We start from the raw sequence: 15,899 nt of genomic DNA, 5'->3' as shown, positions 1-15,899 counted from the left end.
TCACCCTGTGCTGAGGAACAAAAGTGAAGGATCACTGAGAGCCATAAGGGAAATTATGGAGGAAAGAATAAAGTTTTTTTTTTCTTTTGCCAAGTAAACTCACACGACAGAAATCCATCCTTTAGACCTTTATGGTCAGTTGCTAAGTAATACAAGACATTTTAACCCACTCCACAGTTCATTATTTTCTGGAGATCTGGAAGGAATCCATTTCATGGAGTGAACACATATAGAACAATCTGGTCTGCCTAACTTTCTAAGTACTGTATGTAGCACAGCACCAGAGAAATGAAAAATTCGTTAATATCTTGATGATGATAAACACTAACAGGGAAATATCCTCATGGAGAATCCTCATATTCTATTAAGAAACATAATTTTTCAAGTTAAAGTTCATGACACAACTCAAGCTTACTATAACTATATATAAAATTTTAAATATACTGTGTAGCTAAGTGAGATATTGGACTTAACATCTTTTGAATTAAATCTTGATATGCAAAGTACTTTTAAAAATAATCTCATGTGTACTGGGGGAATATAAATCAGAATTCAACATATCTCAGGATTCAATATTTTAAAAAATCAAAGAGTTTTATGCTTTGTGACTGTGTCTCATTCAAACCCTTTTTATAATATCACTGACAAATGTTTGTACAGCTACAGGTTCATGATTTCATGATCATGTTGCAGGATGGAATGACCTCAGTGTTTGGAAAGTCTACTCTTACATACCATGGTCAACATTTCTGGTCTCATCTTCAAGACACTGACATAGAGTTTATCAAGTAGCAAACAATGGCCATGGGTGCTGGGCTGCCTTCTTTTGGCTGACTTCTTATCCTTATTGGTTGCACATACTACCAAATGTTTCAAAGAGTTAAGGGGCACTAAAGCATTTCTAACAAGACTAGGAAAAAAATCAGCATCTCCAGTGTATTTAGGAAACGTATCTTTTAAAAGTCCAAAAATGGTACTGAGGCTCTACAACTATAGAATTGCAGAAAAGTACAATGTTTCAAGTTACAGACAGCTGTAATAAAAAGCAGAGAAGATGTAGGAGGTGAGAGGAAGGAAGGAGCTCTGGGCACACAAAGCCATAGCCATTTGCCAGGAAATAGTTGCAAGTGTTTCAAGACTGTAGGTGAGTGGTTTTCGTGAAACCAGATCTCAGTGTTAGGTGTCTGCTTAAGTAAATTCCATCCTCAGTGCACCCTCCTAGCCACTGAGAAAATACTTGCTCCAACTTAGAGGACACAAAAGCCCTATGCAGAATTGTAAGGATATTACAACAGATGAGAAAGCACATTGAAAAGTAGGAGTGAGTAGCTCAAAGGAACCCGAGACCAAAGTAGACCTCACACCCCTGGCTTTTCTTTACTATATAATTAACCAAATGATAACTCAAGCGAAAACAAAAATCTATGTAAATATCTTAAAACTGGATTATTACCTTACAGCAGGAAAGACCAATTTTGTGGTATATGATACTTGGGAATTATAAATATGTGTCAGATTCTGTTACCTGAAATGTGGCTCTAGTAAAGTCCACTGTGTGGTTTCAGAGAGCATAGATGCAGGCAGATGGGTGGAACCCCAAGGACATGAAGAATTTGGCAATCTTTATTAATCTTAAAGAACTGGCCCCATTAACTAAATCAAAGGCAATTGCTGCTACTCTTTAAAACAAAATACAGTAGATCCAGTGTTCTGCCTCAAACACAAAAACTTTGTATTCTACTACTCCAAGAGTCTAGACACAAAGAAGGAGCAAGACACCGGGAAGCCCTTTTGGGGTAAAAATGGAAATTGAGAAGAGTGGGGAGCATGTCAGGGAAAGAGGCTGCCCTAGAGCTGGTGGCAAGGAGGCACTAGAAAGTTCCTCTTCTCCTTCAGAGTCTCAGGGACACAACCTACACTATAAGTAGGTGGGAAGCCCCCCAAGGACAGGCATTTTTTCATAGAAAACAAAAGTCAGTGTTTCTAAAAGTTTAGAATACCTAAGAATCACTAGATTCTTAAACATAAGGATCAGAAATTTTGATTTCACGTGTCTGGGATAGAGCTCAGAAATTAAAAAAAAAAAGTGACCTGGTTGCTTCATATCTTCTTCTCCTTTTTTTTCCTTGTTGTTGTTGTTGCTATTATTATTATCCAGCATTTACTGAGGACTCAACAATGGCCTGACACTGCCCTTGTTCAAGCCACCTCAACCTTTTAAATGTTCATTTTTCTTCCATTCCACACACAAGTAAACTGAGGCACAGAAAAGTTAAGTCATGACTCCAAGGCAACTTGGGTAGTAATTAGCAGAGCTGATACCTCTATTTTTAAAAGTTACCCAAGTGCCACAGTTCAAAACACAAAGTCCTAGCAAGTGGCATCAGGCAGTGGGGGGCAAATCCTGCTGCAACATGCTTTGTTTCTTCCTATTTGTTTCAAGGTTGTTTTTCGTAGGTTCAAGACACAGGTGGTGCAATGAAATCTTACTCCTTTCTGTACAGTAGGAGGTTTGTACCTTTCCCCTCTCACACCTGTATTTTCTTGATCTTCAATTAGTCGAGCCCCCACCTTCCAATCAGTAGACTCTCTGGGTTTCTCCACCCATACACACCCAGTTCCAATGAGAGAGAAATGGAGAACATTCGCAGTGCACATAGTTGCAGGTTACTGCCCCTCTGCCTTCTGTAGCTGCCTCCCCATTGGGCTAGTACAGTGCCCAGCATGACAATCAAGTCATTGCTGGTCCCCCATTGGTGCCTTCGAGCAATGGGTCCTCGGTGCCCCCACACCCTCCTGTGGTCCAGTCCACCAACTGCCCTCACACCTGGGCTCTCCAGGCTCCAGGGCCTTCCGTTCACAGCCACAGTCACAAAGCACATCATGTGTAGCTTTACTTACGGGCCACACCCCATGACTGTGCAAATAAAAGTACAGGAAGCCCAGAGAAATTTGAATTTCAGATAAGCAATGAGTAACTTTGGGGTATAAGTATGTCTCAAATATCGCATGAACATACTTATACTAAAAATGATGCATTGTTTATCTGAAATTCAAATTTCACTGGGGGCCTGAACTTTATTTGGCAACCCTACCCCAGCCTCTGCCTACAGCAGTGGGCCAGACCCCCTCAAGGAGAGGTTCTCTTTCGGCCTCCTTGGATAATTTCCAGACTAGAGATTTCAGGTCATCAGATGTGTTTTAATAACTTTGGGGAGAAAAGCAAAGGTCTCATTTTGTTTCTTTCTAGGAGGCTCCTCCTCAGGGGCATTTTTCAGCATTTACCCACCAAGACCATTGAGAGAGAAGTTTTTGACCGACTACAAAGGAACTTGTTGAAACCTATCCTAGAGGCAGTGGTTTCTGTGATTTTTTTTTTATTATTTACATAACCCAGAAGGGGTTACTCAAGCAATTCTCCCAGCAGGACCACTGGGCCCAAGACAACTTTTTACCTCCATCCAGATGGAGATGCATTTGGCAAATGCTAACTTTTCTTCTCCCTAAAGCGCTGCCTTACCAGGAAACCCACTAAGCTTTTGCAAATGCATGATTTAGATTCTCAAGAATGAACTCTTAGCAGTTCAACAAGAATGAATGGACAGCAGACTAAGAACAGGTTCTACATTCCAACAAGACATCCACGTTCAGTGAGTGGTTCACACACCGAACAAAGTTGCCCTTCGAGGAGGCAAATGGACTGAAAGCCAGTGTGTTCCCTTGGCTGAGCCTAAGGAAGAGATGCCTTTTTCTTCTCTCATGAGTGAGGTCACATGACCAAGATGTCAGCTCAAGGGGCACATAGAAGAATGTTCCTGCAAATCTACTGCCCTAGAGGGAACACTTGTTAAAATTTTGCACACAGGTACTTTTCCAGCTTGGAGTGACTGCCTGTTTGAGGAGAATTGCCCAGCATAGGGGAAGAAAGAAGGAGAAAACATGGATAGGAGGCAAGTCTCAAAAACCCAGTTTTGCTTAGTTGCAACATTGAATAAAGGACTCCAAATAGCCACAGGAGCAAGTCCTTATGTGGTTAAAGGCTCTGGCGTTTGCTTAAGAGCCTAATTTTCAGTCCACATTCTCTTACTCAGCACTTTTAATCAAAATAATCAGTCCAGTGTCTGAGGAGGAGCAGGGAATGAATAGGGCAGTGTAAGAATCCCTTGTTGCTAATGAAATATTTAAAAATCCAGGACAGGGATGGCCTGTACTATTTAAGACAGAGGAGACTCTTACCATGCCCCTCCATACCCTGTTTTTTTTATTTGCAAGAGGAAAAAAATAGAATTTATGCACCTTAAAAAAATATGAAGTGAAAAATTATCCATTAGCACAGCAAAGACCTATTTCCAGGAAACAGGTTTTAAAAGAAAATTCTTGACGTCCTGAGGTTAAAACCAGGAGGTGTCATGACTTTGAAAGTGAACGATGAAAGAGCCACTGTGTCCAGGTGCAGTGCAGGCTTGCCTCGTTTCATCTGTTAAGGGAGGCTGGTTAAATCCCTGGTTGTGGTCCAAAAATATCCTGGCAGTTAGCATCTTACATTAAAATTTATAAACCACGAAAGACCTTTTCTTAAAGAAAAGTTAATTCAGACTGGATAGCCTGGAAAAAAAAAAAGCATTTAAAAGGGGTAGTCATCAGAAGTGGTTATATGGAAAACTAGAGGTAAGTAATGCTTTTTACTCCTCTAAAACATACTAAAAATATAGCAATAGTAATTTCAGAAGGAAGGGAAATGGCACCAAGTATAATTTCATTTCTAAGAAGTCCCAGGAATGAGCCCTGGAACTGCCAGAATTAACTTTTAGGGGTGACAAAATAATGGTAGGGATATTAGCAGGAAATCAGACTTGTCAAAAGGATGGAAACAGGCTACCCTCTGGTATCTCCACTCAAGCCAGCTAAGAGGTTCTACTCTAAGATCTTGGTTAGGCAGATCTGGAAGGGCACTCAGCCTTTCCCCTCCAACTCTTTCTGCTATGCCTCCTTCTTTAATTCACCTTTATTGACCACCTCCTGTGTGCTGCCCTGCTCTATGTATGCTTGCTCATCCTACAGGTGCAAACTGAAAAGCACCACACGCTCAAAGAGACCTTCATGAATTACCTACAGATTAGGTAAAATCCCCCATCTGTGCTTCTCTCCACCCTCAGCACTCTTTTTAATGGCCTGACTTCCCTGTGAGATTGTGGGAGTGGAGGGGAGACTTTCTTTTACTCACCATATAGCTACACTCTCCATCACCCGCCCAACACCCACCCATTGGGGTGCCCAGTAAAGACTGGAAAAATGAATAAACTCCAAGCTCTGTGATTCCAGTTTCATAGGCCTATTTTATCTGTTTTCATTCTAAAAGGACTTGGAGATTCAGCTCCTGAGTTTGAGTTTTAAGGGGGATTGGTAAAGTAGAGAAAGTGACAGCAAGGGGAGGGTAATCATAACAATACGTGGCCATGACATGGTCCCTTCTACGTGGTAGTGAGCTTGTCAACAGGGAATCTGACCCATGGCCTGTGGGTGACTCCATCTCTGCATAAACCCAAGTGAGGGGAGAGAAAGCCCTAAACAACAGCCCCCTGCAGGTTCATCCAGCAAGAGGTCAGCCTGGACCAGCCTGCTGGCTCCACTTGGAGAATTACAGTCCCCAAGCACCATGCATGAATTTCCCAATCTTGTTTTCTTCCTGATTCATGTAATCAGACATTTCAACCCCAACTAAATGATCAGCTTCTACAGTAACAGTAACAACAACATTAACATTAGCTACCACTTAGTGAGTACTCACATATCAAGCATAGTGCTAAGTGTTTCATACACAGTCCCTACATATTCTGCATAGCAGCCAGCATGAGAGCAATATTATTAACCCCATATTTCAAATACCTACTCAGCAAGCTACAGGAATTGATAGAGGTCCAACAGCTAATCATGATGGGTACTGTAAATCCCATTTCTTTGGCCTCCTCTATAGATCCTAGCAGGTATCTGGGCACTTGGGAAGCATTTCATAAATCTTTTCCAGTTGGCCTGAGCAGAACGGTACATTTCCTTACATTTCTGGTGACAGTAGTTCCCACGTGGGCCCACACACAGCCAGAATCCGTCTGAGCTGGACTCTGGTCTTGACAGAGTTTATTGGACAGCTCCACAGTGACCCTAGGAATGCTGTTCTGTGCCAGCCCATGTGGAGTGAACCCTGAAGCTGCTGGAGCTTTGGGAAGAGGTGGAATCAACATTCTGGGAGGTGGGTGGAACCTTTACTGCTAATGCCTTAAAACTGAAAATCTAGAGGGTTTTGCAGGAATGGCCAAAGGGACTGCACTGGTGCTTTATTTCTGCTGAGAGTGACCTCACACTGAAGAAGGTTTGAGCTTCACTCCACCTGACCTTGGCTGTTCCTCCCAAACATTCTTTCACATGCAACCTTCCTTGACCCTCTGTCCCCAACTGCTCTCTTGATCTATTTGTGGATATGTTTAGGGCTAATAACCCTGGGGTTGAATTTCATTCAGTGTCTCAAGTACATTCAAAGAAGGCTTGCTTTATTATAATTATTTAGACAGGGACAGGTCCCTCTACCAGCTTGCACATCATGCAAAACGATTCTCAATTCTTCTTTAAACCTTTTATTATATCTTTCTTCTTTTTCACATTATTTTTAATCTGTTCATTTTATCCTGAATGAATCCTCTTTTGCTACCTTAACTACCTATTGCATCTTCTACCAAACTGTGAAGAAGCCAGACTTCTCTCTTCTCTCACTGGATATGAGAGAGCCAAATTTTTAATCCTACAAAATATTTTTTATCTTAGTCTTGATGTGACTAATATAAAGACATAAGAGTTATGGTGGAATGGTAATACATATGTAAGTTATATATATATATATTTTCCATGAATTCATAATCCCCAGAGACCAAGATACCTAAGAGACTTAACAAGCAACAGAGGGGTCAAGAAACTCAATAATATCAGCTGACATTTATGTAACATTGATTCAGAGCAAAAATCAACTGTATGTATAATTTCCAGCTTATTCTATAGAAATGGAAACTCAAGTGGTCACAACACTAACTTAAGAGGTAGGGATGATGAGTACTCAAGCTAGATATTTCTTTTTTTTATTTCATCTTTAGATAGAGTGAGCATGAGTTGGGGGGAGGGGCAGAAGAAGAGAGAGAGAGAATCTTAAGCAGGCTCCACACTCAGCATGGAGCCCAATGCAGGGCTCAATCCCACAACCCTGGGATCATGACCAAAGCCAAAATCAAGAGTCAGATGCTCAACCCACTGAGCCACCCAGGCATCTCTAGATATTTCAAAGTTTAGTATCTTTTTATGGTCTAACCAACCCGCAGCAATGACACAACATCACCTTCTTTGTTGCCACTTGGCATTTCCTGATATAAACAAATTTAGGAATTGAAGAAGGGAAGTGAGCTGGATATTAATCAAATGGCTTCCCTAGAACAGTGCTAACCACACTTCTTACAAGAATCCCCTGAAGGGTTATTAGAAACACAGATTCCCAAGCTCCACTCATGGAGATTCTGGCCCAATAGTTTTAGGGGGGCTAGGCATCTGTCCATTTACCAAGAATCCTAGGTGATTCCCATCTTCAAAAGAGTTAGAGAAATGCTGCCTTCAAACAGTGGTTGTCATCCCAGACAAACAAATATAAGAGAGTTACATAACGTGCTCAGAGTCAAGGTCACTTATCTAACATGAATGGCAAAGCCCAGATGGACCGACAAACTCCAGATACCAATGACCTTTTCACTTGACCCTGAGAGCTTCTGAACCGTAAGCTATCCTAAAACTGGCAACAGCAGAAGGGGATGGATCCAGTCACTCCACACCACACGTGCTCATGGTTACGTGCTAGAAAGCACCTGCAGAAGTAACTCAGTTATCAGATAGATTCTCACGGATTAGTCCTTTACTCAGCACATATGTGGCTTTCAATTATACTGCCTGCTGCTTTGCCAACAAGAGCAGACTAAGGAATTTCCATGACGCAGAGTCTCATCAGAGGGCTACAACCTCTCAAATGGGCAAGGAACTTGATGTCCACACCCATCTCTGAGAGGACCAATGTGACCTTCACAGGGAAGGCAGACCATGCCTGGCACTTCACATGCTCTCTCACCCAGCTAATCTCACTGGACAGAGTGCAAGTTTTGTGTTTTGTCTGCCTGGGAAATCAAATGGAAAGAACTATTATTAGACATATTTATTTTATCAAGGAAAATATGCTCTTAAGATGTTCAGGAAAGGATATTGCCTGGTTCCCAAGAAACAGCCAGAGAGACCCCTTGGAGGATACACACATATACACATGTGTCCTGAATAGATATGCATGTATGCATATGTAACATACATATCTGCTACCTAGGTAAACATATACTCATAAGTGCAATAGTAAATGTTTATTTCAGCAATTTTTTACAGTAAACTTTAATTAACCCTTCATTTTTCAATTGCAGGAGGTAACGAATATTCTAGTGCTTCTCAAACTTTGATGTGTATGTGCATGTGCATCAAGAGACCTTAGTAAAATGGAGATTCCTATTCAGTAGGTGCAAGTTGGCCCTAACAGTCTGCATCCTAACAAGTTCCCTGGAGATGCTGATGAGTCATGGATCACGTTTTAGGTAGTAAGATTCTGGTTTGTGGTGAATGACGATCTTCATCATACATAAAATAGCACAACTGTCAAAGGCTAGAATATATAAAATAAATGAAAACAATAAAAATAAAAACTATATTCACGGGCGCCTAGGTGGCTCAGTCGGTTAAGTCAGGTCATAATCTCACAGTTAATGGGTTTGAGCCCTGAGTCTGGCTCTGTGCTGACAGTTCAGAGCATGGAGCCTGCTTTGGTTTCTGTGTCTCCCTCTCTCACTTCCCCTCCTCTATTCTTGCTCTGTCTCTCTCTGCCTCTCAAAAATAAATAAGCGTTAAAAAATATTTTTAATTTATTTTAAAAACTATATTCAAATTAACTTTTTTGGATAATTAATTCCAAAATGGGCTTCAGAATCTATGAAATGTCCCTTGGATATAATTATACACAATTTTCACCCAATTTTATTAGAGCAATTTCAGAGTACAAGTTGATAGACACTTTCAACTTGAGAGAAAGAGGTGGCAGATAGCCTTCTTCTCCAGAAGGAGGCAGCAAGCACCAAAACTCCTGGTATTCTCTTATCTCAGACATTCTGATCTGTGGGTAATGAAGAATGCTGCAGTACATCAGATCATGCTGACCTCTCAAAATTGGTTCTGCCAGTCTAGAAATGATTAAAATTCCATTCAAACACATCCTCTTAGATCTTTTTGAGAAAATGTCCAACATCAATATTATTCCAAATATTCTGCAATTTGGAGGTTGACTCTACTCATTACTTTGTTTAAATATTTGAAATAAGGATATTAATAATTATCTTTACTTCTAAGGCTTAAAATATGAAATTGTTCCTAAAATGTGTTGGTAATAACTAGAGCACAAATGAAAATGGACGTGCATCGCACAGTTGCTGTGAAGGATACAAAGAAATCTAAGGAATGATCCCCACAGGCAAGGAGCCCCAGCTTTTTTACAAGCAGAGGCCCAACCTATGAAATAATTATTGCCAGAAAAGACACCAAAAATATCCACACAAATGGCACAGGTTATGATGTAGTCAGTGCATACTTGGTGGGGGTGGGGAGGAAGCAAGATGTCAGATAAGAATCAATTGTGGGAGGATTTGAATCTAACCTTGAAGGACACGAAGGATTTCAAAAGGCATAGAAGAGAAAGAATGAGGCAAGGTGTGGTGAAAATAAAGAAGTGGGAACAGATATTAAATATGGAGGCCCCATTTCTGTGCCAGGCACCAAACCATTTGCTAACAGATTAGCTAATTTAATCCTCCCAATTATTCTGCAAGGTTGGCATTCCGACCCATTTTGATGAACCAAGGACAGAGATTCAGGTTAAATAACTAAGGTCACACAGCTGGTAAGGGGTCCCACAGGGATTTGAATCGGGGCCTATTTGATACCAGAGTCAATAATGAATCGTCTCTAAACCAGTATTCCCCAAGGTACATCTTAGGGCACCCTAAAACATGAACGTGAGTCAGGAAACAGAAGAGTTCAGTGGTCAGATCAATTTTGAAAGCTCTTAGGATAAATTAGAATGCTAATGTTTCAGATATGACCTAACATTTATTGAATGCGTCCCATGTGCCTGGTTAAAATGGTTTTGTTGTTTTAACAAGGGACTGCTCAGAGCCTTTAATACTGTAGGTGCATCCGAGAATTTCCAACATTATGTGTTGGGGAATAATACTAATAAGCCCACAGAAGATGATATGGTCATGCAAACACAGTATTAAAATAGAATGATTGGAAATAGATTGATAGGCTTCAATTAGAAGTCATTACCTTCTGGTGCACAAGATTAAGAGTTAGATATTGTTCCTGGTGACTTTCCATTCTTCCCTTTATCCCCTTTATCCCCCCCAATAACTTCACTGTAATATACAGCTCTGTTCGTAAACTGTGTGGCCTTCTGAGCTTGGGACCAGGGATGGTCTCAGGGTTGAAGACTGGACAGGTGGAGAATGCAGCTTGTCCTGTGGTATCAGACAGCTGGGTAAGACAGTTATCAAGAGACAAGGGTGCTGGACAGCACACCAGTAGAGTCTCTCCTTCCCCTTTTGTCATAGGGGTGATAGTACTTGTTGTAATTTGAGAGTTTGTAAATCTTTGTAAATTGTATCTGTGTCAGGCTTGACGGAGTCACACATTGCCTATCTCCTGTGGCATACTGAGTAATGTGTCCAATCAAATAAATGGGCTCTGTCTTCTCTCATGTCCTAGTAAGCCCATGTTACTAAATCCTTCTATATGTCAAATACAGTTGACCCTAGAACAATGGGGTTGGGGCTGCTGATGCCCTGACAACTGAAAATCCACATATAACTTTTAACTCTACAAAAAATTAACTACCAATAGACTACAGTTGACCAGAAGCCTTACCAATAATATAAACAGCCAATTAACACATATTTTGTATATTATGTACTATATTCTTACAATAAGCTAATTTAGTTTATGATTTTCCAACCTTACTATATGTTTGAGAGAATAATACTTCCAATGTATTCTCTCTCCCATCTTCCACTGTGTTCATGAACCAACGCCTGACAATGGCTGACTGCAGCCACAAGACAGTTTCTTCTGATCATAGGATCAGAAGGATTAGCCTCAAGTGCTGTTAACGTCACTGCACTGCCGCAGTGACTTTTGCAACTTCTCTCCACTGGAGGCCACTGTTACATCACAGTTCCAGAAAAAAAGCCTGCCTCATGCAAAAGAAAGTGGATCGTTTTTTATCCATCAAGTCTGACTGTGTTTGCATAAATAGAACAAACAAGGAAAACAGTCATCAAATGTGAACTATATTTCAGATAATGTGAGGATAATACAAACTGCCCTTAGAAAATTCATCAGAGACCATTTGTTTTCAAATATTTCATGTTTAATTTTTTAAAAATTAATTCCAGTTAAATTTTCTACAAATATAATTTTCCTTTTCATATTATTGGGAAAGCTAACCCATCCACGGGATATCATGGTATATAGTTGCATAACTTTGGGCAAGTACCTGACGTCATTAAGCCTCAATTTACTTTTCTCTAAAACAGAGGTAACAATTATACTAAATCCATTGGACCATTGAGATTTAACTGAGATGCTCTATGACAAGTGCTTAACACAGTGCCTGGGACACAATAAACATAACATAAATGGTAGCACTCATTATTATTATCCATACAGCCAAACAGGGTAGTGCCTATAAGCCTTAAATGAGTCCTTATTTATTTGTAAACAGCTTAGAACAGGGTCTGGCACACATGTAAGGGCCACTTTCATACTTGTTAAATAAAATAAGTAAGTAAATAAATAGACCCAAGTTAAAGTATAAATCCTAAATTGGCAAATGCAAACACAGCCTTAAGAATGGAGAAACTAGGGGCGCCTGGGTGGCTTGGTCTGTTAAGCATCCGGTTTCAACTCAGGTCATGATTTTGCAGTGCATGAGTTCAAGCCCCACATCGGGCTCTGTGCTGACAGCTCAGAGCCTGGATCCTGCCTTGGATTCTGTGCCTCCCTCTATCTCTGCCTCTACTCCACTCACACTCTCTCAAAAATAAATAGACATTTAAAAATATTTTAAAAAAGAATGGAGAAACTTACCTATGTTATCATATTAATTCAACATACCTATTCTAGAAGGTTGGGAAGAAAGTAAGACCTAACACAGGTCACCATTCATGTTTAAATTTCCAAATAGCTAGAGATTTCCAAGTCGTCTAAGGAAGATCCTAATATCTCTAATATGTGGAGTTCAGACTGAACAGAAAAGAGCCCTTTGCAACCTAAATGCATATCTTATGAATGATCTTGTTTCACCAGTTTCTGCCTCTTTTTGATACCAGCAACCATCAGTAAGTGAAACTATGTGTGTCTTTGAGTTTCAGGTATCTTCCCTCCAAACCAGAACCATATCCTGCAACGATTTGGGGACAGTCCCCACAGAATCAACAGGGTGTCTTCATGCAGTAGAAACTCAGCGATTCTTTTTTTTTTAATTTTTTTTTAACGTTTATTTATTTTTGAGACAGAGAGAGACAGAGCATGAACAGGGAAGGGGCAGAGAGAGAGGGAGACACAGAATCGGAAGCAGGCTCCAGGCTCTGAGCCATCAGCCCAGAGCCAGACGCGGGGCTCGAACTCATGGACCGCGAGATCATGACCTGAGCTGAAGTCGGACGCTTAACCAACTGAGCCACCCAGGAGCCCCTCAGCAATTCTTTATTGAGTAAAGTAAAACAGTATATACGCACGAAGATCTAAATGACTTTGATACAGGCTGATTAAATACATTTACATTCCTGTTTCATCAAGTACATTTTTAAGGAAGACTGGCTCTTTACAAAACAAAACAAAAAATTCAAGTGTCTGGTGGTGAAAAATGCTATGATTACTGGGACACTTTGGTGCCACTGCCTTATTTTGTGCTGAGGTGCTAGCAGTTTTACCCACCACAGCCTTTTCATCATCAGTGCAAATGTCAATGCAGTGAAAAAGGCACAAATATTCAAGTTATTATGAAAATAGTTTTGAACTTGCAGACCTCTGAAAGAGTCTTAGGGACCCTAGGGAGGCCCAGGAATTTCACTTTGAGAACTGCTGGCCTAGTGGATGATGTTCCAGTGAAAGACAGTGCCAAACAGTGTAGACTCATCATGTGTTCCCCTTGCCTGTTCCATCCCCTTGCTTCTCTTCCTTGGGCACCGTGGCTTCTCGGACCTTCCTTAGGGGAGAGGCTGGAATGGGGGGATGAGCACTTTCTGAAGCCACACCTGAGACACTTTCTAAAGCCCTCTCCAGAGAACTGAAGGGACTTGAGTGATTCAGGGACATGCAAAGGCCTCTGGCAGAGTCTAGGAGACTCAGAAACTCCAAATAAAATATTCAGCTCTTATTTCCTCCTCTCTTCTTGTGTCTAAGGGAGCTCAAAATCCCTTTCAGAATCTGGAACCATCCTGTAGACCAAATATATGCTAGAGACAAAGATATCCAACCCGGAAGTGGGCCCCAAGAATGACAGATGCTCTGGAATTGAGAAGACAGCAATTCTTGCCAGAAGTTGCTTATTATGGCCCACATATAAGAACTCTGCAGTTAAAAATTCCAGTGGTATACCTGCAGACTGGCACTCCAAAAACAGCAGAGCAAAACTCAACTTAGAATTGAATGGCTGGATGTGGGAAATACTATTATAACACTTGTATATTGCACAGAGGTAGTGTCATTTCTTTTTTTTCTTTTTTTTTTTTTTACATTTATTTATTTTTGAGAGACAGAGTGAGACAGAGCACGAGCAGAGGAGGGGCAGAGAGAGGAGACACAGAATCTGAAGTAGGCTCCAGGCTCTGAACAAGCATTCAGCACAAAGCCCGATGTGGGGCTTGAACTCACAAACCATGAGATCATGACCTGAGCCGAAGTCGGATGCTTAACTGACTGAGCCACCCAGGCACCCCAAAGTAGAGTCATTTCTTAAGGACACAAGAAAAAAACACTTAGAAATTAACATCTTGTCTCTATAATTCATCTTGGTACTCACCCCTCACCCCAATTAGGTTCAGATAAGCCCTAAACCTTATATAAAGTGGAACAACAGGAAAAGTTTACAACCCTGTTCACTGCTTACACTTAGAATGCCCAATTCTAGAAGCTAGAGGTCTAGTAGACAAATCAGAGGTTGGGCTCACACACCACTCATTCTAGCTTGCTCACTGCCTTGTTTTAGAATTTCCTGACACCTGGCTACTGACAGGAGCATTAAACCTGCTCTGTCACAACCTGAATCTTCTTTATTATTATTATTATTATTATTTTCACATTTATTCCTTTTTGAGAGACAGAGCATGAGCGGGAGTGGGGCAGAGAGAGGGAGACACAGAATCCAAAGCAGGCTCCAGGCTCTGAGCTGTCAGCACAAAGCCCGACATGGGGCTCAAACCCACGAACCCTGAAATCATGACTTGAGCCAAAGTCCAATGCTTGACTGAGCCACCCAGGTGCCCCACAACCTGAGTCTTCTAATTGGGCTCCTTGCTGCTCAGATTCCTGGCTCCTGAGCTGAAGCTTTGGGAGAATTGTTCATAGTGGGAGAGCCTGAGGCACTGGAAAACTAAGAAGCAGGATGCTCCTGCCTAGAAAGAGGTGGCGCCAAGACAAGATGCCAGCAGGCCTGGCTGATGGCCAGCCATCCTTCGAGGCAGGCCTGCAGGACTCGACACGCTGCCTTGCTCTGGGCTGGCTGACCCGGGTAGCTGCTGTGCTGTGTCCACGTTGGAAATGGCCAAGAGGGAACCTTAGCAGCAACCATGCAAAGTGCTGCCCACCCTCTCTGAAAAAAAGCTGGCTCAAATAAAACAAAATGTGTAAAGAGCAGCATGGAAAACACAGTTGGAAGGTAATTCTGGTTTTAAGAAAGAATTGGCCCTCCACGTACTGAATCTTGGGCAAGTCCATTTTACCTCTCTTAGACTTTGAGTCCCCCTTTCAAAGAAGGATTTGGATGAGCTGACTGCCAAGATCCCTTAAGAACTATGTTTCTAGGTCCCTAATCTTTGAGACACTGACTCCATACTAGAGCACAGGTCTTTAGTGTCCCATTCATTATGGAAATACCACAATAACCTGCACTCAGAACCCTCAAGTAGGCAGAGCCAGGATTGTGCTGGTATCCAAATGAGCACGAATCACGTCCACGCAATCAATGGACTAGCAAATCAGACACTTTTCCTGAAGTCAAAGTTGTAAGTGAGGTTGAAGCATTGTGTGGGATGTCCCCTGAGAACCAACAATCACCTATGTGCGTGCAACTGAAAGTGCTAGGATTTTAGTCACCCCATGTGACAGCTCCTGACCAGTGGGGATGGCCCAGTGCATCAATGCTCCCCACGCCCCAGTCCTACCAGTGGGCAGCTCTGAGGTCATCCAGCCCGTCAGTGGTCAGCTTGTCAATGTGAACTTCTTAGGTCTTCTTTCCTTATCTATTTCACACTCTCCAGGCCCCTACACTTAGTTGCTGAAGTCAATTCCAAAAATAAACCATCTATCTACATGCTCTTGTCTTAGCTCTGCTTTCTGATGGGATCTCAAGACTGACAATGTGGAGAACATGGGTCCAAGCACAGAAAAAATGCTACATAAACTTTACCTATTACCAATTCTCTGTGTATCCACTATCTAGAGGAAAGACTTTGGATTTCTCTTCTCTCCATGCTGTCCACTCATTACCAGTTTCCCTGGTCTTTGTTATT

At 41.5% G+C, this 15,899-nt stretch overlaps 1 protein-coding gene across 4 annotated transcripts in view; it reads right to left on the bottom strand.

The window, feature by feature from the left end:
- The window catches only part of MYLK4 (myosin light chain kinase family member 4), an 87,220-nt gene that overhangs the window by 62,334 nt on the left and 8,987 nt on the right, over positions 1–15,899 (bottom strand). The gene's annotated exons all lie outside the window — the stretch shown is intronic.

The sequence above is a fragment of the Felis catus genome, chromosome B2 (assembly GCF_018350175.1).
Source record: "Felis catus isolate Fca126 chromosome B2, F.catus_Fca126_mat1.0, whole genome shotgun sequence".
NCBI classification, from domain to species: domain Eukaryota; kingdom Metazoa; phylum Chordata; class Mammalia; order Carnivora; family Felidae; genus Felis; species Felis catus.
The sequence above is the reverse complement of the archived record's forward strand: the minus strand, read 5'-3'. Positions and strand labels throughout refer to the sequence as shown.